Source organism: Arachis hypogaea, chromosome 11, assembly GCF_003086295.3.
Source record: "Arachis hypogaea cultivar Tifrunner chromosome 11, arahy.Tifrunner.gnm2.J5K5, whole genome shotgun sequence".
NCBI classification, from domain to species: domain Eukaryota; kingdom Viridiplantae; phylum Streptophyta; class Magnoliopsida; order Fabales; family Fabaceae; genus Arachis; species Arachis hypogaea.
In genome coordinates, this window is record NC_092046.1 from 87,529,939 (window position 1) to 87,555,425 (window position 25,487).

A 25,487-nucleotide genomic window follows, 5' to 3' on the forward strand; every position below is an offset into this window, starting at 1 on the left:
TTTAAGGAAGAAGTGATATCCAACTTACAAAATCATGGTGCTGCCATTCAAAAGCTAGAAGCACAAATTGGATATCTATCAAAGCAAATCCCTACCCACAATTCTTCTAGTGATACCATGGCAAACCCAAGGGAGGAATCAGGAGAACAAGAAAGGGAGAAAGTCAATCAAGGGAGATCACACTCCAATGACACAGAGAGTTGCAAAGAGGAAGGGTTCATTGAACCACAAATTCAGGAAGCTTTTGATGAACAGGATACTCCAACTGTCCAACAACAACCAAGTTCTGAGATCAAGGATGTGAAGGCAGTAGAAACAAGCACCAAAATGAGGATTGTGACCGAGAAACAAAGGATCATATCCATGAAGAAGAGAAGGTCGAAGAACAATCCAACTCCTGAGCCAACAAGCAAGTTCACTCAAGCCAATCACAAGGGAAAGCTTGCTGGAAAGAAGCATTCACAACAAGGGGCACTAACTAGCTCCTTTATCCACTTGAAGTCATTCCTCTTAACAAACTGGAAGAAGAGGAAGAAAGTCAGGAACAGCATGTCAAGCTAATGACGTTAAAGAAGCGCTTGTTGGGAGGCAACCCAACCAAAGGTAGTTTTTCTTTTCTAGTTATTTCAATAAAAGAGTTAAGTAGATTTATCTGTATTGCAAGGAGCTAAGTTTGGTGTTGCACACCAAAACAATTCAAGGGTGAATGTGAGATTCTAAGTTTGGTGTTCCACCAAAAAACTTCATTAAAAGCACATTTCTACCTCAGCATGACTAGTCACTAGCTCCAACCAATCAGGGAAACTACTTAAACAATAGTTTAATTTCTAGTTCATAGTTTCTTTTTCTAGTTCATAGTTATTTTCTTAATAAAAGCACATGAGGTTTTCTGCATATGATCCCAATTGCTGCATATGGCAAGGAACTAAGTTTCGTGTTCACACACCAATCTAAGTTCAGAGGCCTACAAACATCCATGCATGCTAACCAATTCTCAAAGTGCTTGGGGAACAAGCAACTTCTAATAGCTTTGCAGGAAGACAATCAATCTCATGGAAGGAATATACATCATCATCAAAGAGAACACCAAGGCTAGGAAGGATGATGAACAACAAAGAAGATGCTAAAAGGTTGTATTGTCACTTAATTACTTGTACTTTGAATTGCTGATATTTGAAGTTTGCATGCACCCCTGCTTTAAGTTTGAGTCATTGCAGTTTTTGTTTGTCTGTTTGTTTAATTTTCAAATAAGTGATAGTCTAAGTATCTGGATAACTTCATCTTCTTAAACAAATGCTTGCCATGCTTGTTCTGTTTCCATAAAATAAAAGAAATGTTTGAACAAAAGTAACTCAATTCCATTTGGTAAGAAATCAAATAAGATTAAGTGTTGGTATGCATGTTTGATTGAATAGTCAGCTCACTAAGAAATAAAGTTAGAATTGTCACTTTTAGTGGAAATTAGGATGCTGTCTATGGATCTTGATGAATAAATGTCTTTGGCCATGAAAAAGAAAGAAAAAGAAGAAGAAAAAGTCACTGAAAAAGGGCAACCAAAAAGCAAAAACAAAATTGAGAAAATAAGCTAGGCACCAATGGTTTGAACTTCTGAGACAAATGCCTGTGGTGTTTATGTATTAAGTATATGCTTGGATGAATAGGTTCTGAGGAGTGTTTCAACACTTGGTAACTTGGGTTAACTAACCCGGGATTATCAACCAAAAGTCCATTATCAAGAGCAACCTAAATACAAAACATTTAGTCACACAAAGAGGTGCTGGGCACCAATGTCTCAAGAAGAAATGTGAACTAAAATGCCTGTAGTGGATATGTGTAGTACACTAATAAGAAAAAGAAAATGCCAAAGGCTTGAGCAACACATGACACTGAGCAACAAGGAGCAAATAAGCTCAAAGAAAAAGAAAAAACAAAGAAAAGAAACTTGCCAAGGATATGTGAATAACAAGAGGCCATAAGCAGTGTTTTAGTGGAAACATAAAAAGTGACATTCTTACCTAAGAAACAATAAAGTGATGCTGCAACAACTTTCTGCATGAACACCCCATTAATCAATGTCAATTACTTACTGATATGGCTAATGAATTTACTTTCTGTTTCATTCTTTCTTCTCAATAATTCAGAACTTGCTTGGGGACAAGCAAGGATTAAGTTTGGTGTTGTGATGCCAAAGCATCTTAGGCTAGTTTCACTAGCCTTTTTCTTTTATTTTTAGTTGTTTTATGCATTTTCTTGAGCCTTAAGTAATCATTTGGGCCAAATAGTCATGCTTGTCTTAAATCATTCAACATGAAGATTTTGATGCAAATTCCATGAGTTTTTAGTTATATTACTTGAATGCTATGAATGGAAGATTTCTCATTGGACCCACACCATGGTTAAACTGGTGCTTAAACGTGGAAATGGAGAAAGCAACACTGGAGGTTAAACATGGGCATGCTTCTTTGGTGAGACTTCCATTCTGGCGTTTAACCTCCAGTTTAAGGTTAAACTGGAGGTTAAACTTCAATTCCAGCATTTCTTAGCCTTCATGATTCTGGCGTTTAAGCTCCAGTTTAGGCTTAAACTGGAACTTAAACTCCACATGTGATATTCAAGCTTCCTTTATTGATTTTGTTGCTTCCTTGCTTAGCCTCTTCTTCCTTGAAATCATCCAAACAATTGCATCAAAGTCTTGCAAAATTTCATGAGAAATCTTCCATTCATAGCATTCAAGTAATATAACTAAAACTCATGGAATTTGCATCAAAATCATATTGTTTGGATGGTTCATTGCTTTGTTATTCTTTTAACCATTCTTGGTTACTTTAAGCTCAAGAAAATGCATAAAACCACTAAAACTAACAGAAAAATACTAGTGAAACTAGCCTAAGATGCCTTGGCATCACAACACCAAACTTAATACTTGCTTGTCCCTAAGCAAGTCCTGAGTTATTTAAGAAGAAAGTATGAAACAGAAAGCAATTACATTGGCTATATTAGCAAGCATTTGAAGTTCATCAGAAGGGTTTTATGCAGAAAGTTGCAGCATCACTTTTTCATTCTTATCCGGTAAGATTATCACTTTTTCATTGCATCCATCAAACACTGCTATGGCCTCTTGTTATTCTTATGTCCTTGGCACTTTTCTCTTCTTTGTTTTTCTTTTCTTTTTCTTAGAGCTCCTTTGCTCCTTGTTTGCTTAGTGTCATGTGTTGCACAAGCCTTTGGCATTTTCTTTTTCTTATCAGTGCACTACACATATCCACTTCAGGCATTTTAGTTCACATTTCTTCTTGAGACATTGGTGCCCAGCACCTCTTTGTGTGACTAAATGTTTTGTATTTAGGTTGCTCTTGATAATGGACTTTTGGTTGATAATCCCGGGTTAGTTAACCCAAGTTACCAAGTGTTGAAACACTCCTTAGAACCTATTCATCCAAGCATATCCTTAATACATAAACACCACAGGCATTTGTCTCAGAAGTTCAAACCATTGGTGCCTAGCTTATTTTCTCAATTTTTTTTTTCTTTTTGGTTGCCCTTTTTCAGTGGCTTTTTCTTCTTCTTTTTCTTTCTTTTTCATGGCCAAAGACATTTATTCATCAAGATCCATAGACAGTTTTCAATTTCTACATAAAAAATGATAATTCTACACTCTATTTCCAGTGATCTGATTAAACAATCAAGCATGCATACCACCACTTAATTCTACTTGATTTGTCACTAATTGAGCCAAGTTACTTTTGTTCAAACTTTTCTTTTATTTTAGGAAACAGAACAAGCATGGCAAGCACTTGTTTAAGAAGGTGAAGTTATATCCAAACATCTAGGCATTCACTTTATTCAAAGCAATAAACAAACAAATATACTAAAAACTTCACATTCCAGAAAGATTCAACATTTACAGTTTAAACCAGAACAAGCATGCTTTTGTTTGCCCTTTTTAAAGAATTATCAATGAACAATACCACCTTGTGAAATTCCTTGTTTTCTCTTTGTTGCCAGGAAACAATTTGATTTCTCCTTCTTCTCTTAAATGTTGCTTCATGCTTTAAGATCCTTGTTTCCTTTCCTGCAAAGAGTGATGAAGTTGCTTGCTTCTCAAGCACTTGAGTGGTTAGCTCAACTATGTGTGGGTAAGTGTCTGAGTCTTAAGTTGGTGTGTGAACACCAAACTTAGTCTCCCACGTACTTCTCTGTGCTTTGAATCCTTGAGTTCTCTTTGGAATGAAGTTGCTGCTAAGGGTTTTAAGCATTTCTGTGGCTGCTTAGAATGGTTGTTCCTTTCATATAATTCAAAGGTTGTTGTGTTCAGTTGATCTTTATGGTGGAACACCAAACTTAGAGTCACACATTCCCCTTTGAATTATTGATCCACGAATTCATTGTTTGGTGTGAAACACCAAACTTAATTCTTTGCAATGCACAGAAACTACTTCACCCTTTTTATTGAAACAAATAAAAGAAACAGCAAAAGGGTATTACCTCAGGTTGGGTTGCCTCCCAACAAGCACTTCTTTAACGTCATTAGCTTGACGGTCAGCTTCCTCAGTTGAGGTGATATTTACTTTGTCCTTCTCTTCCACATCTCCCAAGTAATGTTTGAGTCTTTGACCGTTCACAATGAAGGTTCGTTGTGACTTTTCTTCCATGATTTCTACTTGTCCATATTTGGAGACCTTGGTGACAAGAAATGGTCCAGACCACCTTGATTTTAGCTTCCCTGGAAATAGCTTCAGCCTAGAATTGTAGAGCAATACTTTTTGTCCTTCTTCAAATTTCCTTGGGGCTATGTTGCTGTCATGCTTCTTCTTTGCTCTTTCTTTGTAAATTTTGGCATTCTCATAAGCTTCCGCTCTGAATTCTTCCAACTCTTGAATTTGCAACATCCTTCTTTCTCCAGCAGCTTTGTTGTCCAAGTTCAAAAGTTTCAAGGCCCAGTATGCCTTGTGCTCCAACTCCAGTGGCAAATGGCAAGCTTTTCCATATACTAGTTGGTAAGGAGACATTCCAATTGGTGTTTTGAAAGCTGTCCTATATGCCCAAAGAGCATCATCTAGCTTAATCGACCAGTCCTTCCTTGAAGTTCCCACAGTCTTTTCCAGGATCCTTTTGAGTTCTCTGTTAGATATTTCGGCTTGCCCACTTGTCTGTGGATGGTATGGTGTGGCTACCTTGTGTTTGACTCCATATTTTAGAAGCAACGCCTCTAATGGTTTGTTGCAGAAGTGGCTTCCTCCATCACTGATGATTGCTCTTGGAACCCCAAAACGGCAAAAAATGTGTTTTCTGAGGAAGTTCATGACTATCTTATTATCATTGGTTGGAGTTGCTATTGCTTCAACCCATTTGGAGACATAGTCTACTGCCACAAGAATGTAATTATTTGAGTATGAGGAGGGAAAGGGTCCCATGAAATCTATCCCCCATACATCAAACAATTCAAGTTCCAGAATGAATTGTTGTGGCATTTCATTTCTTCTTGGCAGGTTCCCCGCTTTCTGGCATTCATGGCAGTGCTTCACTAATTCTTTTGCATCTTTGAAGATAGTGGGCCAATAAAAACCACACTGCAACACCTTAGCTGCTGTTCTTTCTCCTGCAAAATGTCCTCCATAAGTGGAGCCATGGCAGTCCCATAAGACTTCCCTTCCTTCTTCCTCGGATATGCATCTTCTGAGTATGCCATCGGAACATTTTTTGAACAAGTATGGTTCGTCCCAGATGAAGTATTTGGCATCATTTACCAATTTCTTCCTTTGATGTTTGTTAAATTCCAACGGTAAACTCCCAGTGGCCTTGAAGTTTGCTATGTCTGCAAACCAGGGTGCTTTGTGAATTACCATGAGTTGTTCATCAGGAAAGCACTCATTTATATATGTGCTTTGTGCGCTTATCCAAATTGCACTGTAAAAACCAGCGTGTCCCAAAAAACTCCTAACTGCCTTGACATTACTTGGTGGAGGTAATTTTTCAATGAGTTCCACCTTAGCTCTGTCCACCTCAATGCCTCTATTAGAGATTTTGTGGCCAAGGACTATTCCTTCTGTGACCATGAAATGACACTTTTCCCAGTTTAATACTAGGTTAGTCTCTTGGCACCTCTTAAGCACCAAGGCAAGGTGGTGTAGGCAGCTAGGAAAAGAATCTCCAAACACAGAAAAATCGTCCATGAAGATCTCAATAAATTTTTCAATCATGTCCGAAAAGATGGACAGCATGCATCTTTGGAAAGTGGCAGGTGCATTGCACAATCCAAAGGGCATGCGTCTATAAGCAAAAACTCCATATGGACAAACAAATGATGTTTTCTCTTGATCTCTAGGATCAACTACTATTTGGTTGTAGCCTGAATATCCATCCAAAAAGCAATAGTAAGCCTGTCCGGCAAGCCTTTCAAGCATCTGATCCATGAATGGCAGTGGGAAATGATCCTTTCTGGTGGCTTCATTGAGCTTCCTGTAGTCTATGCACATCCTCCACCCAGTGACGGTTCTTGTGGGTATGAGTTCGTTCTTCTCATTTGGCACCACAGTTATGCCACCTTTCTTGGGAACTACATGGATGGGACTAACCCATGGGCTATCAGAAATGGGGTAGATTACCCCTGCCTGCCATAACTTCATGACTTCCTTTTGTACCACTTCTTTCATGACGGGATTCAATCTTCTCTGAGCTTGAATGGAGGGTCTAGCATCCTCTTCTAACAAGATTTTATGCATGCATATGGATGAACTTATCCCCTTCAAATCGGCTAGGGTCCATCCAATGGCATCTTGATGAGTTTGTAGCACCTTGATCAATTCTTCTTCCTGTTCTTGGCTCAGGGCAGAGCTAATGATAACAGGGTGACTCTCATCACTACCCAAGTATGCATACTTGAGATTAGGGGGCAATGCTTTGAGCTCAGGTTTTGGTGCTTCCTTCTCTTCTTTTACTCTCTCTGGCATGCTTGGCATGGTTGTTTCAGCAGCCTTGATGTCACTAACTTCAATATCCTTGGTGAACTCCTCCTCTGCCACTTCCTTTATTGTTTCCTCAAAAGTTTCTTGTACTGCAATGTCCACTACATCAACCCTCATGCATTCCCTTAGTGATTCTGATGGATAGCTCATTGCCTTGAATACGTTAAACACCAATTTCTCATCATGTAGTCTAAGAGTGAGTTCACCCTTTTGTACATCTATGATGGCTCCAGCAGTAGCTAGGAAGGGTCTTCCCAGAATTATTGAAGCTTTGGCTTCTTCCTCCATATCTAACACCACAAAATCAGCAGGAAATATAAAATCTCCCACTTTCACCAACAAATCCTTAACTATCCCATGAGGGAATTTAAAAGTTCGATCTGCCAATTGGAGGGCCATTCTTGTTGGTTTGGCTTCCTCAATCTTCATTCTTCTCATCATTGTTAGAGACATCAAATTGATGCTGGCCCCTAAGTCACACAAGGCCTTCTCCACCATGACTTCTCCTATGATGCAGGGGATTTGGAAACTGCCTGGGTCCTTCAATTTCTGAGGCAATTTGTGCTGAATGATGGCACTGCATTCTTCAGTTAACAACACAGTTTCCTCATTTCTCCAGCTTCTCTTCTTGGTCATTAATTCTTTTAAGAATTTTGCATAGAGCGGCATTTGCTCTATTGCCTCAGCAAACGGAATGTTGATTTGGAGCTTCTTGAAAATCTCCAAGAACCTGGAGAATTGACCATCCTTTTCACTTTTCATCAAACGTTGAGGATATGGTGCTTTAGGTGTATAAGGCTTCAGGACCTCTTTTTCTTTTTCTTTAGTTGCGGACGGTGTAAAAGATTGTCCTTGTTCCTTGTCTCTCACATGTTCCCTTGCTTCATCCTCTGTGGTTTCGTTTGAGATCTCCTTTAGATTCTTTCCACTTCTGAGGGTTATGGCCTTACATTCTTCCCTTGCAATAGCCTTGGCAGCATGAGAAACGCTTGTCCCAGGGGTTTGCTTAGACAAATACAAAATTTGATTTTCTAGCTTCTGGATGGCAGCTCCTTGGTTTTGCAGGTTAGAATTTACTTCTTCCTTAAAAGCTTTCAATTCGGTTATGTCTTGACTCATGGTTGCAAGCATTCCTTCTATCCGGTTTAATTGATCTTGAAATTGTTGGTTCGGATTAGGTTGGGTAGGTTGATTATTTTGGCCATGATATGATGGTTGGGAGTAAGTGTTTTGTGTGGCTTGGTATGATCTTTGGTTGGAGTTTTGGTATGTGGAATTGTTATGTTGGTTGTGGTTGTAAGGTTTGTGGTTTTGTGGTTGGGTTTGTTGGTTCCCCCACCCAAAGTTTGGGTGATTTTTCCATCCTGGGTTGTAAGTGTTGGAATGTGGATCATATGATTGCCTTTGTTGGTTTCCCACATAGTTGGCCTCTTCCCAATCACCTCCTTCAATGCTTACTTCCTCTTGATCTTGTGTGTGTATTGCAGCCACTTGCTTTGTTTCTAATTGCCTGGTAAGCTCTGCTAGTTGCTTGGCAAACACCTTGTTTTGGGCTAGAATTGTATCAACATGGTTCAGTTCCATGACTCCCTTAGTGTTGTGCCTCTCTGATGCATAGTAGTACTCATTCTCAGCCACTGTCTCAATCACTTCAATGGCTTCTTCCACAGTCTTTTTCCTGTTCAATGAACCTCCTGATGAATGGTCTACAGCCTTCCTTGATTCATAAGAGAGTCCATCATAGAAAATATGCAATTGCACCCAATCATGGAACATGTCTGGTGGGCATTTCCTTGTCAAATCCTTGAATCTCTCCCATGCCTCGTAGAGAGTTTCACCATCTTGTTGTCTAAAAGTCTGAACCTCAGATCGAAGCCTATTGACCTTTTGTGGGGGGTAGAAACGTGCCAGAAACTTGCTTTCCACCTCATCCCATGTTGTTAGACTCCCCCTTGGGAATGATTCCAGCCACTTAGCTGCTTTGTCCCTAAGTGAAAATGGGAACAAAAGCAGTTTATAGGCATCTTCCTGGACTCCATTGGACTTCACAGTGTCACAAATTCTCAGGAATTTTGTGAGATGTTGGTTGGGATCTTCATTAGCACTCCCACCAAATGAACAATGATTCTCCACAAGTGATATTAGCTGTGGTTTGAGCTCAAAATTGTTGGCCTGAATGGGTGGTTTCTGGATGCTGCTACCACAATTCCCAGAGGTTGGGTTTATGTATGAACTAAGAACCCTCCTCTCAGGAATGGCATTGTTTCCATCAGCTCTCTCATGGTTGTGAACTTCTCTATCCATGTTGAGATCTAGAGCTTCCTCAAAATTATCCTCAGATTCTCCTTCAGATTCTTCTTCTCCCAGTACTCTCTTCCCTCTTGCTTCCCTTCTAAGTCTATGAAGGGTCCTCTCTGGTTCGGTATATGGAGGAGTTGATGTCTCTCCTCTCCTACCTGTCATACAAGAACACAGCACAGGCAACAAACAAGTGAAATACTCTTGGTTAATGGAAGAGTATGGTTAGAGAAATTGAGGAATTAAATCAAACAGTTAGTGAGTCAGTGAGTTAGTTGCTTGAATTTAAAGGCATAAAGAAAGAAAGCATGTAACAGAGTGCAGAAATTAAAATTCAACAAGTAACTTGTACTGAATTAATCAAAACAAAAAAAATGCTCAATCTAGTTAACTTCCAATTTGAGAATTGTCAATCGAAAACCAATCCCCGGCAACGGCGCCATAAACTTGATGCGCATAAACTAGTTATGCTACGATTTAGGAAATTGCACGACCGGCAAAATTCCTTCCGGCAAGTGCACCGGTTATCGTCAAGTAAAAACTCACAATAGAGTGAGGTCGAATCCCACAAGGATTGGTTGAGTGAGCAATTCGGATTAGAAGTGTGTTCTAGTTGAGCGGAATCAAGATTGAGATGAGAATTGCGGAATATAAAATTGGCGGGAAAAGTAAATGACAAGAAATTGAAATGGCGGAATCTTAAATTGCATGAATTAAAGAGCAGAAACTAAATTGTTGAAATTAAAAGGGAATGGGGGTGATTGCATGAATTGAGTTGCAGAATGTAAAGAGAAGATGGAAATCAGAAATGGGGGATTCATTGGGTTATAGGAGATATTGAGATCTCCGAATCAAAATATGTTTATCTCTTCCTCAAGCAATGCGTTCATTGAATTTTGCTTGGCAATCTTATATGATTGGATCCCAATCCCTTGGCTCACCAATTCTCTCTAAAAATGAACAAATTCCCAATCCCTTGGTTTAAATGTTCATAAGAAGAGATGATGCTCGATCACTGATTATACCACAAAGTTTCATAAACCACAATTTGGTAGGATTACATGTCACAATATCCATCCAAACCCCAATCCAATTCACTGTGAGAAAGCTTCTCTAGCATGAATCCTCCATTCCTTTCCCAAGGTTCCGAAGGATTCCAATTATGGGTAGTTTCTTTCCCAAGACAACTACCCAATGGAATTAGATCGAGAAGCTTTCTAACAAAATTCAAGAGAAAAGATTGAAGAAGAAGATAAACTATTATTGATTCATTGAATTACAATAGAGCTCCCTAACCCAATGAAAGGGGGTTTAGTGAGTCATAGCTCTGAATTCAATTACAAAGATATGAAAACTAGCTAAAAGTGAAAGTAAAAATCCTCTCTAACTTAAATTCTATCCTATTTATACACTTTCTATATTGAGCTTCTGTTGTGTTTCTTGGGCTTTGAGGCCTCTCCCTGCTTTCCTTTTGCCTTGGGTTTATGATCCATAATCTTGATGAGGCTGTTGATCCAAATTCTGTAACATTCATTGAGCCAACTTAGTGATAATCAAATAATGACACATGACTCAATAAATTGAAATTTCAGACTCATCAATCCTTCAGGCCCAATCCCATAAACCATGATATTCACTTGGGTTTCATGCCAGAGTAAGTTTAAGTTAATGTTTGTGCTCAAATACTAACTTAAACCGCAATATTGTTGGCCCAGAAACCTTTTCCAAGAGTGGCGTTTAAGTTGCAGTTTAAGCTTAAACTGCAGCTTAAACGCCAGACACTTCCAGTGAAGCCTTTTGTAGAAGCACGTTTAAGCTTCAGTTTAAGGTTAAACTGAAGCTTAAACGTGGAAATGGAAGAAGGCAGCCCTGGAGAGTCATGTAGTCGAACACGTTTAAGCTTCAGTTTAAGGTTAAACTGAAGCTTAAACGTGGAGATAGGAAGGGCAGCCCTGGAGGTCGAACACGTTTAAGCTCCAGTTTAAGGTTAAACTGGAGCTTAAACGTGGAAGAGGAGAAAGCCATCCTGGAGGTCGAACACGTTTAAGCTCCAGTTTAAGGTTAAACTGGAGCTTAAACGTGGAAGAGGAGAAAGGTAGCCCTGGAGGTGTCGAACACGTTTAAGCTCCAGTTTAAGGTTAAACTGGAGCTTAAACGTGGAAGAGGAGAAAGCCATCCTGGAGGTCGAACACGTTTAAGCTCCAGTTTAAGGTTAAACTGGAGCTTAAACGTGGAAGAGGAGAAAGGTAGCCCTGGAGGTGTCGAACACGTTTAAGCTCCAGTTTAAGGTTAAACTGGAGCTTAAACGTGGAAATGGAGAAAGCAACACTGGAGGTTAAACGTGGGCATGCTTCTTTGGTGAGACTTCCATTCTGGCGTTTAACCTCCAGTTTAAGGTTAAACTGGAGGTTAAACTTCAATTCCAGCATTTCTTAGCCTTCATGATTCTGGCGTTTAAGCTCCAGTTTAGGCTTAAACTGGAACTTAAACTCCACATGTGATATTCAAGCTTCCTTTATTGATTTTGTTGCTTCCTTGCTTAGCCTCTTCTTCCCTGAAATCATCCAAACAATTGCATCAAAGTCTTGCAAAATTTCATGAGAAATCTTCCATTCATAGCATTCAAGTAATATAACTAAAAATCATGGAATTTGCATCAAAATCATATTGTTTGGATGGTTCATTGCTTTGTTATTCTTTTAACCATTCTTGGTTACTTTAAGCTCAAGAAAATGCATAAAACCACTAAAACTAACAGAAAAATACTAGTGAAACTAGCCTAAGATGCCTTGGCATCAATAACCCGTTACAAGTCTTAACATCTGCAACTCTTTCTCAAGGAATAAAACTCTCACAACTACTCATAATGTTGCACACTTACCGGTTTACCTTCCATATTCATAAACCACTTCTTAAAGAACCAATGCATCGCGTTACTATACCTAAAGGTCGCACGTGACATTAAAACAATCCTCGAGTTTAATTAGAAGGGTATTAAACTTTAGAAAAAGGACAAGCGACAACGACAATATCCGCAAGGATCTGAAAGATTTGTTGAGGTCACAAGTAACTAAGGATGTACAAGGAATGAAGAGGTTCGGAAGGAGAAATTAGTTTGGCGACCTCAGGAACAACGCCTGAATTAGAGAAAACCGACAGGAACAACAAAAAGAAAAGCAGTGTGATAGTTTGAAACAAAGTCAAGCTGAGTTAAAGAGGTATAAAATCATAGAAGAAGATTAACAAGAGTTAGTGATAACGCTCACAAGGTTTAAAAATTTATGATTAAAAACACCTCCTAATACATTTGAACATAAAGAATGAAGACTTAAGAAATATCACCTTATGTTCTAAAAGAAAAGATATGCAGTTCGCATTTTGCAAAAGGATAACAGAAACATATATCAAAACTGCAATATGGTCAAAGAAAATTTAATTGCATTTCGTCCAAACAGTTTCCAAGTAAAAGACAAAATAGGTGAGGTTTAAAAAAAATGAAAATCAATTGTGTTAAGGCCAAAATAATGTCTCACCATTTTCGAAAGATATCTAAGTACTAAATCAAATAAGGTTATGCAATGGAATCGTGGCAAAGTTGGAAGGTGTTCAATTTTGTTGGAAAGGAAAGTCTGGGGTAAAGTTTTAAACTACACAAACTTTCAAAGTTCATATTCAAACTCCATTTAGAAAAGAAATTCCGAGGTACAATTTGCTTATAGGTTAGTAAAGGAAATAAGTGGTGCGTTGCAAACAAACAGGTTTCCGATAAATAAAGAAGCTTTTCAAAACTTCATTTAAAATAGCACATGCCAACTTTAAAACAACTTGTCAAATTTAAAGAATAGCTATAGAAGCAATTAAGCGAGAAAAATTGATTTAAAATTTCTTAAGAAGGAAATCTAAAACTTGTTTTAAAAAATTACATCAAAGTTTCAAGAATACACTTGAAATCTCCATCATCTAGGGACATTCAAGAATATTAAGGTGTACTGAAAAAGAAATCAAGTTATATGAGAAAGAATTTTAAATTAAGGGAGTCCTAAACAAAATCCACGAGGCATGAGACATCAAATAAGCTTTCAATCGATCCAAAAGAATACAAAACTCGTAAGGAAAGACAACTCAGAGTATGCAATGAAGCATAGTCAGTCCATTCCTTAGGCTCTACAGGAAGGACTGCTCTGATACCATAATGTAACACCCAAACTATCAAAAGTCACACTTCCGGCTGCGCCACTCTGTTAACTCGGGTATTACGACTCTTAAAATATTTAATACTAAAATATGAGCCTGTTTAAATCTTAAACCGAATTTTCAAAACATACATCCATACTTTTCAATACAATTTACAATACTTACAAATAATATATATATATATATATATATATATATATATATATATATATATATATATATATATATATATATATATATATATATATATCATACCAATATATAAACTTCACATATCAAAACTCCTATCCCTCTTGCAAAGGTTATAATATTAATGGCGAGGGAAGAATAATGGTAACTAAACTAAAACATCTTCTATCGCATAAGCTAAACTCAACTACTCTTCATAAGCTTTTTCGCCCGTTTCCTGAAAAGAAAAGTCTGTAGGGGAGTGAAAACTTAACCACATGGTCTCACCACAGATTTTCAGAGTTTATTATAAGAAGATATTTAGTAGGTAAACTGTTTTTCAAACTCAGTGATTAAATATCCAGAAATCCAAAGCACAGTTTTTCCTATAAAAGAAAATTAAAAGTTTCCTAACAGTATGAATGACCAATCTGTTCCAAACATAGATTCATTAAGTTTATGCTGAACCAGCTTGATTTTTCATACTCTACTAATAAGTCCATCAGAAACCAAACACAGCTTTCAACTCAGCGACTCAAACAACATGACAACCAAATCATCATCTCATCATCAAATATCCAAACTCAAAGGTACCACAACAGAAACAAATACAAGCAAAAACATACAAGGAAAACACAAGTATAGATTACAATTACAGCAAATAGCTCAGATTGTAGTTAATAACAGTTAAGCAATTAGGCAGACCCAAACAAATTCAAACTCAAGCAAAGCATACAAATGCATATGATGAATGCCTATCCTATGGCTGTTGATATCAACTGTCGGTTACGTAGCCATCCCGACATGTTCTCAAGCTCACAATATACCATGGAGAAAATCCCCAAGCTGACATGGAAAAAAGAACGCCCCAAGCTCAATAATATCCATGGGACGAATCCCAAGCTGACATGGGGAGAAGAGACAGCACCCCAAGCTGACATGAGAGAGATAAAACTCTCAAGCTCAATATATTCAAAAATCATATTTCAAAAAAAATCATCATCATCCTTCTTTCCATTCCATTCACTAACAATTTCCAATCCAAAACATAACTCTTCCTTTGATAAATAAAGTAATCTTAAACCATATAATGCTTAAAATTAAACCTTTTAAAATAACTACTTCAAATGAAACTTCTAATTTTATAAAATTTCGACAGCATCTCCTCTAAAACTCGGATTTCTGCTACCCTTTTCGGGTCCCATCCAAAACATTTTTCAAACCTTTCTCAACTATTCCCAAGTCTCAATCATTTTTTCCAAAATTCATCTACTTCTAAAATCAAACTATTTTCAAATTGAATCACTTCCAATAATAAGTCTTTTCTTCAAAATAAAACCCATCTCCAATATTAAGTAATTTATAAAATCAAGCTAATTTAAAACCAACCCGCTTCCAAAAATCCATCCATTTTCACATCTCAAATCATTTCGAAAACTGACTCAGTTACATTAACAAACTAACTCCAAGACCAGAAAAAAAACCACATTTTATAACATTAAATCAAATAACTTTACAAACCACTCTTTTACTAATAATCATACGTCACTGAAGTAATTTGTAATTCAATACAGCAACAGCCACATCCATAGGACAAATATAATCACAGAAATAAATTTTTCACATCGATATCTATTTATAACAACTCTGTAAGATAAAATTAAGTTTTAAGACAAACCCCTACCTCGATGTCGTAATAGCAGGATTTGACGCAGGAATCCCCTGTATTCGCAATTCGTGGCAACAGCAGCGATTCTAGTAATATTCTCACAGCAGAAACATTTAATAGCTCTAGACAAGGGCGGCAATGCCGAACAATGATAATAATGACTCTGAAAAACTAATTGAATCAGAAACAATTGCGGAGCAAGGTGATACAGGGCAGAAACAGAGCAATTTCTTCATAAGCTTACTAAAACGGAAGGTAATAGAAACAACGTCTCCAATTTGGTCATAGCTTGGTGGCTGGCTGGCGATGGAGGAACACCTCCTTCCACCTCTGGTTCGTGATTCCAATAACGATGAGGGACTTGGGCAAAATCAGAATCAGCAACGTCATCTCCTCCTCTCACATGCAATGGTGACGGTAGGGGCTCCGGTGGCTAGGGCTCCGATCGGAGGCAGCAGTGGTGGCAGGACACCACGGCGGTGAAACCCTTTTCCCTTTCCTTCGTTAATCGCGTCATCCCTTCTCTCGCGCCTCTGGTTCTCGCAGCTGAGAATTTCTCAGCTTCTCCCTCTCACCCACACGACAGCAGCAGTGGTGGCTGAACGGAACGGACGCGGTCTGGGCGGCGACGCGGTTGACGGTGCGACTCCCTCTCCTTGCAACGGCGCAGCTAGCAGTGGCAAGGACAAACGACGGCGACGGGGTTGACGAGCTCAGCGACGATGACCAGGAGTGGCAGCTCCCTGGATGACGACGGCGGCAAGGTTGACGGCGGTGAGCTTCTCCTCCCCTGGCGCTCCCTTCCTCTCTCTCGGATTCCCCTCTCCTCTCATCCCTTTCTTCTCCCTCGGGCCCCCTTCCCAGATCCCCTTTCTTTTTTTTTTCTTTCTTTTCCTTTTCTTCTTTCTTCCTTTGTTTCTTTTTGTCTGAAGCTGGTAGGTGTTATTAGGGTTTGGGGAAGGAAAAGACGGTGGGGGTAGAAGGGTAGGATTAAGGTAGTTTAGGTAATTTTTATTAAAAATTGGGATAGTAGTGTAATTTTATGAAATAAATAAAAAGTAAGATAATAGTAAACATCAAATTAAATATAAAGTATCCATCTTTAAAAATACCTTTTAATTAATAATCTTTAAATAATTTTTAGTTAAATACCAATTTTATAAAATTTGGAGATGAGTAAATTAATTCTCCTTTATTTATAAAATAGGGTTAAAAATCTATATATTAAAACTAAAATATATAAAATACTCATTATTTTTTAATTTTAAAAACTCTGAATAAATAAGAATTTACTCAACTTATATATACAAATCTCTAAAAATATAATTTTAAATAAATATATCTGATCACAAATAATTTATTAATAACTTTTCGAAATTCGGAGTTTTACAAAACCTACTCCTCTATGTGAGTACTAGCTTTTTAAATGTGTATTAAAGGACCTTTCGATTAAACAAAATAAAAAAATCTGAAAGACAACCCAAGCAATTTCAAAAATAAATTGACTGAAATAAATTACATTAAATTTAAATAAAAATAGTAAAATGCCTTCGATCAAATCAAAGGTCTTTTGAAATTAAAAAAAAAATATTGAAACGTAAAATTTAACAAAGAAATTAAATGTTGCTTTGAAAAGTAAATTTGCAAAGAAATTAAAGATGACAGAAAATATAAATGAAAGAGTAAAAATAATGGAAGGAACCCTATAAAACTCGAGGCAGACTCAGAAAGTCTTTGGAATGTGAGTGTACTTGAGTGTTTTCTGAAAAAATTCTAACTCTCATCCCTTCGAGTCTTCTCATATTTATAAGTATCTCCAACCAATCAGATTGAGATGTAACTTTCACATTCTTTAGTCTTTAAACAACTGTTCCTGCTCCTTTTGCCTAGCATAAATAACTGTTGAAAACAACCTTCGATATTTGAACTCTTCGATTCGAACATATCAGCCAATATCCTCGACTAGATCCACTGATTAGTTCCTACTTTATATTCCCTGCCATAAATTTTTTCGATACAGACCTTTACTCTTTAAGATACAAACTTACTAAATCTCGAATTCAGTATCTCTTCGAAATATAATATTTTCGACTAACAATAGTTTTTTTATTAGAAGATATTAATATAATTTTATAATACTATTTGAAACATATAAATAGTTATATCTCTAATATACTTTCTGACGTAATACTTTTTTAATTTGTGTCAATTTTATCATAATTTTTTTTTATTTATCTCAGACTAAAGTTCTTTCTTCTGATAATATACATTAAAAAAAAACTAGATTTGCTTTAATTTTTATAAACTATTTAAAATTTATTTTCACATTCAGTAATTATAAAAACATAATGTAATGTTTAAATTGTAAATGTTCTTGCTTTAGTTTAAAATAATAAATAAAGTATTTTTATTTAAATTTAAAAAAGGGCTAGATATATAAGAAGAGAGTTTGGATATCAGGATTAAAAAAAAAGATAAAATAAAAAATTTAAAAATTGAATAAAAGTAGCGTGGCTAATTAATACAATAATTGTTTGGATAAATTAATTATATAATACAAAATGACTTTTATTAGTTCTTTTAAATTTTAAAAGTGTATATAACTTTGAGAAATTCTCCACATACAAGCATTTTTTTATACAAGTCTTTACAAGTCATTATATTAACGCGCTTGAATCGTTACTGCACGTTCTTCTTCCTCTTCCTCTTCTTCTTCTTTTCTTTCGTTTCTTGCTTTCTCTTTCTCCTTCTTCAACCGTTACTGCACAATTTCACTGCACCTTCTTCTTCTTCTTGCTGGACATTCTTCTTCCTCTTCTTCTTCCTCTTCTTCTCCTTCTTCATTTACGTGCTTTTCTCTCTGTTTTCTTTCTTTGTTATTCTCGATTTCCATTATTTTTTGATATCAAGCTCTGAAATCGTTTTTGAAGAAGAAGAAGCAGCAGAAGATGAGGAGGAGAAAGAGAAAGAGTTCTCAATTATGCATAAGGTGTACTTCAACGAATTTTAGGTGTAGTTTTGTAATCCTTTGGGTGTATTTCTATAATCGTTGTACTTCAACGAATTTTGGGTGTATTTCTTAAATCCTTTGGGTGTATTTCTGTAATCCTTTGGGTGTATTTCTATAATCGTTTGGGTAAATTCCTGTAACCATTTGGGTGTATTTCTGTAACCTTTTGGGTGTATTTCTGTAATCGTTTGGGTGTATTTCTGAAATTCCATTATCTTCAAAACGATTTCAAAGCTTGATTTCAGAAACCATGAAAATCGAAAAAAAACGAAGCAAGTTTAGAAACTGAATAACGCATTAAAAGACCCGTATGTGTAGCAACTTGTAAAACTTGTAAGTCAAAAAGACTTGTATGTGTAGCAGGCCTCTATAACTTTTAAAAGTACTAATAGAGTAGTACATAGGTTACCTTTTTTTTTATAATAGATTTAAACAAAGAGTAAAGTAATAATTAGGTCTTGAAGATTTTGACTTTGAATAAATTAATTTTTTAAAAAAAAAATATTAATTTGGTCTTTCAGGATAATAAATGATAGATACATGATTTTTTTTTATTAACTTATTAATTAAAATCTAATGATAATGCTTATATGTATTATTAATTATTCTGATATGTATTTATGAAAGATAGTTATGTAGATAACAATTTTTGGAGTGAAATTTTACTTATTTTGATAGGATTTGTGATAAATAGAGAGTAGTTGATAAAGAATATATGAAAACTCAAAAGATAATAAATATTTTTCTGTCCAAAACTACATTATTTTCCTACTGATGTGATAGTAACGAGATACATGCACCACTGTAAATAACAAAATACATAGACAATTTAGTTTCATGTCCTACTATTTATTAACAGAAGAACGTTATGTTCATTGTTTGTTATCTTAGAAGACCTAGTTAGTACTTTTTTTTCTTCAAAGACAAATTAGTCCAAAGTCAACATTTTCGAGAATCTAATTGTCACTTTACTCTTAAATAAAATACTTATATTTTAGAAAAGCACAAATTCCTATTTAATAAATTTTATAAAATTTCATTCTAAATCATATATATTGTAATATTTAAAGAGTGTTTTTAGATAATATTTTTTATTAGTAAATTTAATATGTCTAATTTATTATCCATTTAGTATTGAATATATTAGAGCACACACTAATATATATTTCAATTTTTGTTAAAAAATTATTTAATTATTATTTTGATAATTAAATTATAGAATTTAATTTGATAAAATAAATACTCCAATTGAAACATTATTGTATTATTTGCTAACACCAATAAAGATAATCATTACAAATAATTAAAAATATTAAATATAAATTAAAAATATATTTTATTATTAGTTTTTTATTTGATTTTTAATTAAAATTGGATAAAAAATTAAATAAATTCATTTCAAATTGAGATTAGATATGAACTAATTCAATTTGAAATATGATAAAATAAAATTTAAAATTTTTTGTTGACATCATACTCTATATATCTATAGCAATAATAAAAGAAAGATAGGTAATCCAATTCTTTTTATATATTTCTATATAAACATGTAAGTGTAAATTTTAAAGAAAAAATTGTGCGCTAATAAGGTCAATTAGAAAATTCTCTCAATTAAAATTCCACTGGTCAAGCTATTAATAGAAAATTTTGGTCTTAGTGTAGATATGTATAATGACTTCGTATAATTAAAGGACAATTTTTTTTTTTAATAAATCAAGTCTTTTAGATATTTATATATAATATAAAGTAAGGTTCTTAGTTAAGTATGCAGTTGTCCGAATAGTAAACGACTTAAATTTATTTTTCGAAGTTTAGTGTGTGTAATTATATATCTCCATTAGAACCCATCCACTGCAACTAGGTGCACAACCTGGATCTAGTCTGAATTAAAAAAAGTTTTGAATATCGGATAAACAATTAAAAAAAATTAAATATACAAAATACATCATTATGAATTACTTATTAAGTTTGAGATTTTTTTTATTATAATCTTAAGTGAATTAGAGATTAAAGAAATCAATAATCTAAATATAAGTGTATATTCAAATAAAAGTAAATTCAATATTTATATATAAGTGTATATTCATTATGTAAATTAAACAATTCAACAAATTAAATATAAACAATTACTTCAAATAAAAGTAAATTCAATATTTATATATAAACAATATAAAATTATCTAGCAAATCAAGAAGATTGAAATTATAGAATAGATTTTGTTCGGTTGGTCGGTTATCGGACGGTTCGGGTTGGAATCCTGGGAAATGGTAGGGGCTCGTCAGGTCGTGGACTTCCGGCAAGGGGTGTGCGAGGTCCCGAGCACTCCGTGAAAAGGGAGGGTGTCACCTGCAAAGACACTCCGACGCTCTTGTCAGTAAGTGTGCAGGCAAAAAAGGGGTGATGTGATATGTGACGTACCTTGGGGGAAGGGTAAATCCTTCCCCTTATATACTGTGTCAGGGGTTGGCCCTACAAGGGTAGGCCCACTTTTCTGGGACGTGCTCCTACAGCTGCGGGTGAGCTGGCTGGGACGCGTGTCCGGGTCGGTTGCGGGATGCCTCACCCGTGACCGTCCGGGTCGGGTGACGCCCGGGTCGGGCCGACCCGTAGATGATTTGGGCCAAGCCGTAACAGTGCCCCCACGCGCCAGTGATAGTCATGGGAGCTATCAGTGGCGTGTTACTTCGCGTTTCATTCATCATCGTTAGGTCGGCCGCTCGTGGAAGGGACATGTTCCCTGCGCGCGTGTCTCTTGGTTGCTGAGGCAACCGTTTATCGCTTCGTTCCTCGCGCTGAGCATTTAATGCTCATAATGGGTTGCAAAACCCCGTGTGTAAATACTATTTTGCCCCCAAGTCTTTCGCGCTTTCTGAGTGGCAGTTTTAAATAGTTTACCTCCCACTTTTTCTTTTTACGCTCCTGTTTCTTCCATTTCCTTGTTATCTCCCTCTTCTTCTCTCAGAAATTCTAGAGCGTTGTTGTAGTTTCTTCGAACATCTTCCTCTCATCCTTCCAGCTTTCGTAACAAATTCAGGTAATTCTCGGACTTCTCTCTTTTCTGCTCTGTTATTGTGTGTTTGCTGTTTGTATTTGCTTGTTCTTGTTGTCTTGTTTGGAATTTGTTGCTATATGATCTTTTGATGCTAGGTAGGCGTGTTAGGGGAGGGGTACCATTCCAGGGTAGGTTTTTAGGTGGCTTTCGGGATAGGTGTAGCTTTGGCCATGCTTGATCTTAATTGTTGAATAGGATAAACGTAGTTTTTGGGTTTTTCCGGGCTCCCGACCTCATAGACTAATGGAGTGGTACCCCCACTGTAGGTATGCCTCGCATCGTCTCCCGGGCTTCCACCTCCGAGGCGAACTATGACCCCTACGCCTGGGTGACCTCAGACGTAAAAGACTCGCCGAACCAGATGGATCTGGAGGAGTTGACGGAGTTCCGGCAAGCCGGGTATCTGTGCGGGGGGACAGATGAGGAGACCAATTACGAGACCTTCGTCCCTGCGCCCAACGAGCGATTGTACGAGATTAATTTCCGTTCTTCCCAGGTTGGCGTCCGCTTGCCGTTCTCCTATTTCCGGATGTCTCTCCTTAATCGGATATCCGTGTCGCCGTCGCAACTTCATCCGAACAGCTGGGGTTCTATCCGCTGTTTCGAGATGGTTTGTGAATATCTCGAGCTGCCGGCGTCAGTGGATGTCTTCCTCTTCTTTTTCAACCTTACCAACCCCTCCAAACAAGGGAAAGCGAGGAAAGGGTTTTTGTATTTCCGGTCTGCCCAAGGCTAGAGGATATTTGGCCTGTTCGAGGACTCTTATCATGGGTTCAAGGATAAATTCTTCAAAGTACGCCCTGTTAAAGGTCGCCATCCCTTTTGGTTATCGTTAGAGGGGGAACGCCTCATCCCGACTTATTGGAGTTTCGAGGCGAGGTCTAATTCTTTCATCAAGGTGACCTACAAGGGAATGTCCCCTGTAAATAAAAGGATTGCCGATGTGTTGTTTGCTATTTTTGGAAAGAACCCCATGAACCCCCACCTCCTCATGGGTGAACGGGAGTCCGCCAGGAATTATATTTGTGAGCTGTTCTACCTTTGTGTTTTGAAATTGTTCGTTGTTTGGTTTGTTCTTCCCGACTTCACGACTAACGTATTGGTTTTTCTGTTACAGTGGAGATGTCTGCCTCGGTGACTGGACTCGAAAATTTAGTCAAGACCTTCTTGGAGGACAGCGATGACGAGAAGGTCGACGAGAAGGACGCCGGGAAATCGGATGGCCCTTCTGGGGAGAAGGGGAATCAGGCTGTGCCCTCTCCCCAAGACACCGCAATGTCCGAAAAGAATCCGGCCGAGGTGCAGGCTTCCCCCATTCCCGAAGAGGCTGCCGTTGGCGGGCACTCGTCTTCTACCCACCAAGACTATGATGATGTGGAACTTGTTCATCTCCTAAGAAGCGGAGGGCATCTGCCAGCCCGGAAGGAACTCTCACCATTATGGAACAAAATTTTGATGCTACGAAATTCATCGACTCCCAGCTGATCCCTGACACGGAGGACCACTTCCATGGTACCGATTTGGCGCGTCAGGCGAGGTGGATGTATTGTACTACGCTCTGTGGGGCTGTGATAGCTCGAAAAGCCGAGTTCGAGTTGTCGGGGATGCAGGCGCTTCGAAGGAGACTTGAATCCTCTGCCCAGGCCAATAACGACTTTAAAGTTCAAGTCGAGTCGCTCCGGGGGCAGCTGTCCGAGGTAGGGGAGAAGCTCAAGGCTGCCGAGGAGAAGGTGGCATCTGCCGAGGAGAAATTGAAGACTTCCGATGAGTCGGTGGCCCATTTAGCCGAGCGGGAGATGTCCCTGGAGAGCCAGCTGAACGCCGCTCAAGGTCGGGTGGCGGCCTTAGAGAAGGAGCGCGACCAGGCCATTTCGTCGGCTAAGGCTGCCAAAGTCGAGGTCGAAGAGCTTAAGAGGAAGCACAAGGCGACCAAGGAGCAAGGGAAGAACGCAATCTTCATGATTGAGGATGCTCTGAAGGCTCAAGTGAAAGTCGTGGCCCCTGACTTCGATACGTCGGCTATCGGGGTCTTCAAAATGATCCAAGACGGCAAGATTGTTGACATGCCTCAGAAATGATTTCTTCTAACTTTGGTTTGGTGTGGATTTGTTGAACACTTCGTTGTGACTTTTTAACTTTATGCTTAATTGGTCGCTTGGTCGAATTATCATTATTATCGTTTATCTTGCTTGGTGTTTTGTTTTCGTTACCGTCTTTTCGGGGTGGACCTATTGCTTGTGTCTGTTTTGCTGTTTGTGTTGGTAACCCGATTAAAACCGCTGTGGTTTTATTTTTGAAACCGTTGTGGTCTTATTATCGCGGCCGTTCGATATGGCTAGGGTTCCGTTGGCTTCCCGAGGTGATCAATCCCGGGTTGCCGTTTACGAGCACGATCTCGCAGGGTACGCGTTGGAAGATAATAGATGGAAGAATTTGGACAAGTAAGAATTAGTCGTTAGCTAGACAAGTTCATGAACACAGTAGGCATTTGACAAAAGTAAACAATTGGGAATTAACATTTGATTAAAGTGAACCTCTACCCAGCTTATCAGGCCGCTTGGTCGGTGCACCCAAGCTATGAATAGAACCTCCTCAGGTTACCTGCGTTCCATGTTCTTGGGATTTCTCTGCCGTTGAGTCTTTCCAGCTTGTAGGCGCCTTTGCCGAGCACTTCTTTGATTCTGTAGGGACCTTCCCAATTTGCCGCCAGTTTTCCTTCTCCTGGGGTCGGTATATCGACATCGTTGCATCGCAGGACGAGGTCTCTTTCCTCAAAATCCCTCCTGAGGACTTTAGTGTTATAGCGCAGCACTATTCTTTGTTTTAGTGCTGTTTCTGACAAGTGGGCCATCTCTCTTGTCTCTTCCACCAGGTCCTTTTCCACCGCTTCGTCTACTTCTGCGAGAAGTAACCGTGGACTCGGTTCGCCAATTTCCACGGGTATCACTGCGTCGACCCCGTACGTTAGGAGAAAGGGGGTTTCCCCGGTGGAGCTTTGCTCGGTTGTCCGGTAGGACCAGAGGACCGAAGCAAGCTCGTCGGCCCATGCGCCTTTCTTGTTGTCTAAGCATTTCTTGAGGCCTAGTAGGATGACTTTGTTTGCGGACTTCACTTGTCCGTTCGTCTGGGGATGTTCTACTGAGGAAAACTTTTGTTTTATCCCCAGGTCGGTGAGGAATTCCGTGAACTTCTTATCAGTGAACTGCATCCCATTATCCGAAATGACGACCTCTGGGATACCGAAACGGGTTATCACCTGTCTCCACATGAACTTCCTGCAATTGGATGAGGATATGCTGGCTAGTGGTTCAGCCTCTATCCATTTGGTGTAGTAGTCGATGGCGACTATGAGATATTTAACTTGTCCCGGGCCAACCAGAAAAGGCCCTAAGAGGTCGACTCCCCATTGGGCGAAAGGTCGTGTAGACGTCAGTAGGCTCAGCTCGGAAGCCGGCGCTTTGTGGAAGTTGGCGTTTTCTTGACACTTTACGCATTTTCTGACAAATTCTTTGGAGTCTCTCATGATTGATGGCCAGTAATATCCAACTCGGATGAGCTTCCTTGCTAGGGCTTTGCCCCCGATGTGGTGGCCGCAGCATCCCTCGTGGACTTCTCTAAGTACATAGTCCGTCTGGTCGGGGTGTAAGCACTTCAATAGGGGTTGGCTGAGCCCCTTTTTGAACAGTTGTCCTTGTATGATTACATATTTGGCAGCCTCCCTTCTCAACATTTTGGTCGCTTTCTCATCATCAGGAAGCTTGCCATGTTCCAGGAAGTTTATGATGGGGTCCAGCCAGGAGGGGCTTGACTCCATCAAATGGAGGGCAACCGTCGGTTCCTTCACCATGCCCTGAATGAGAGACCGGTTGCCAGCTCCCGGCTTCGTGCTTGCTAATTTAGATAGGAGGTCTACCCGTGTGTTCCTTTCTCTTGGAACGTGTTGGACCGTGACCTCTTGGAACTGCCTGGTTAATTCTCTAACCTTTTCCAAATACTTTTGCAGGAGGGGGTCCCTGGCTTGATAGCTTCCGTTTACTTGCGAGGTGACGACCTGTGAATCGCTGCACACTTCCAGCCTTGTTACCCCGACTTCTCGGGCTAGGGTTAGTCCACCTAAGAGGGCTTCGTATT

The 25,487-nt window shown here is 38.4% G+C and overlaps 1 non-coding gene across 1 annotated transcript; it reads left to right on the top strand.

Annotated features, from left to right (window-relative positions):
• The first annotated feature begins 8,739 nt into the window (after positions 1–8,739).
• On the top strand, positions 8,740–8,843 carry LOC112724321 (small nucleolar RNA R71). The gene has a single exon (XR_003163489.1). It is a non-coding gene; the product is annotated as a small nucleolar RNA R71 (small nucleolar RNA).
• The last annotated feature ends 16,644 nt before the right edge of the window (positions 8,844–25,487 follow it).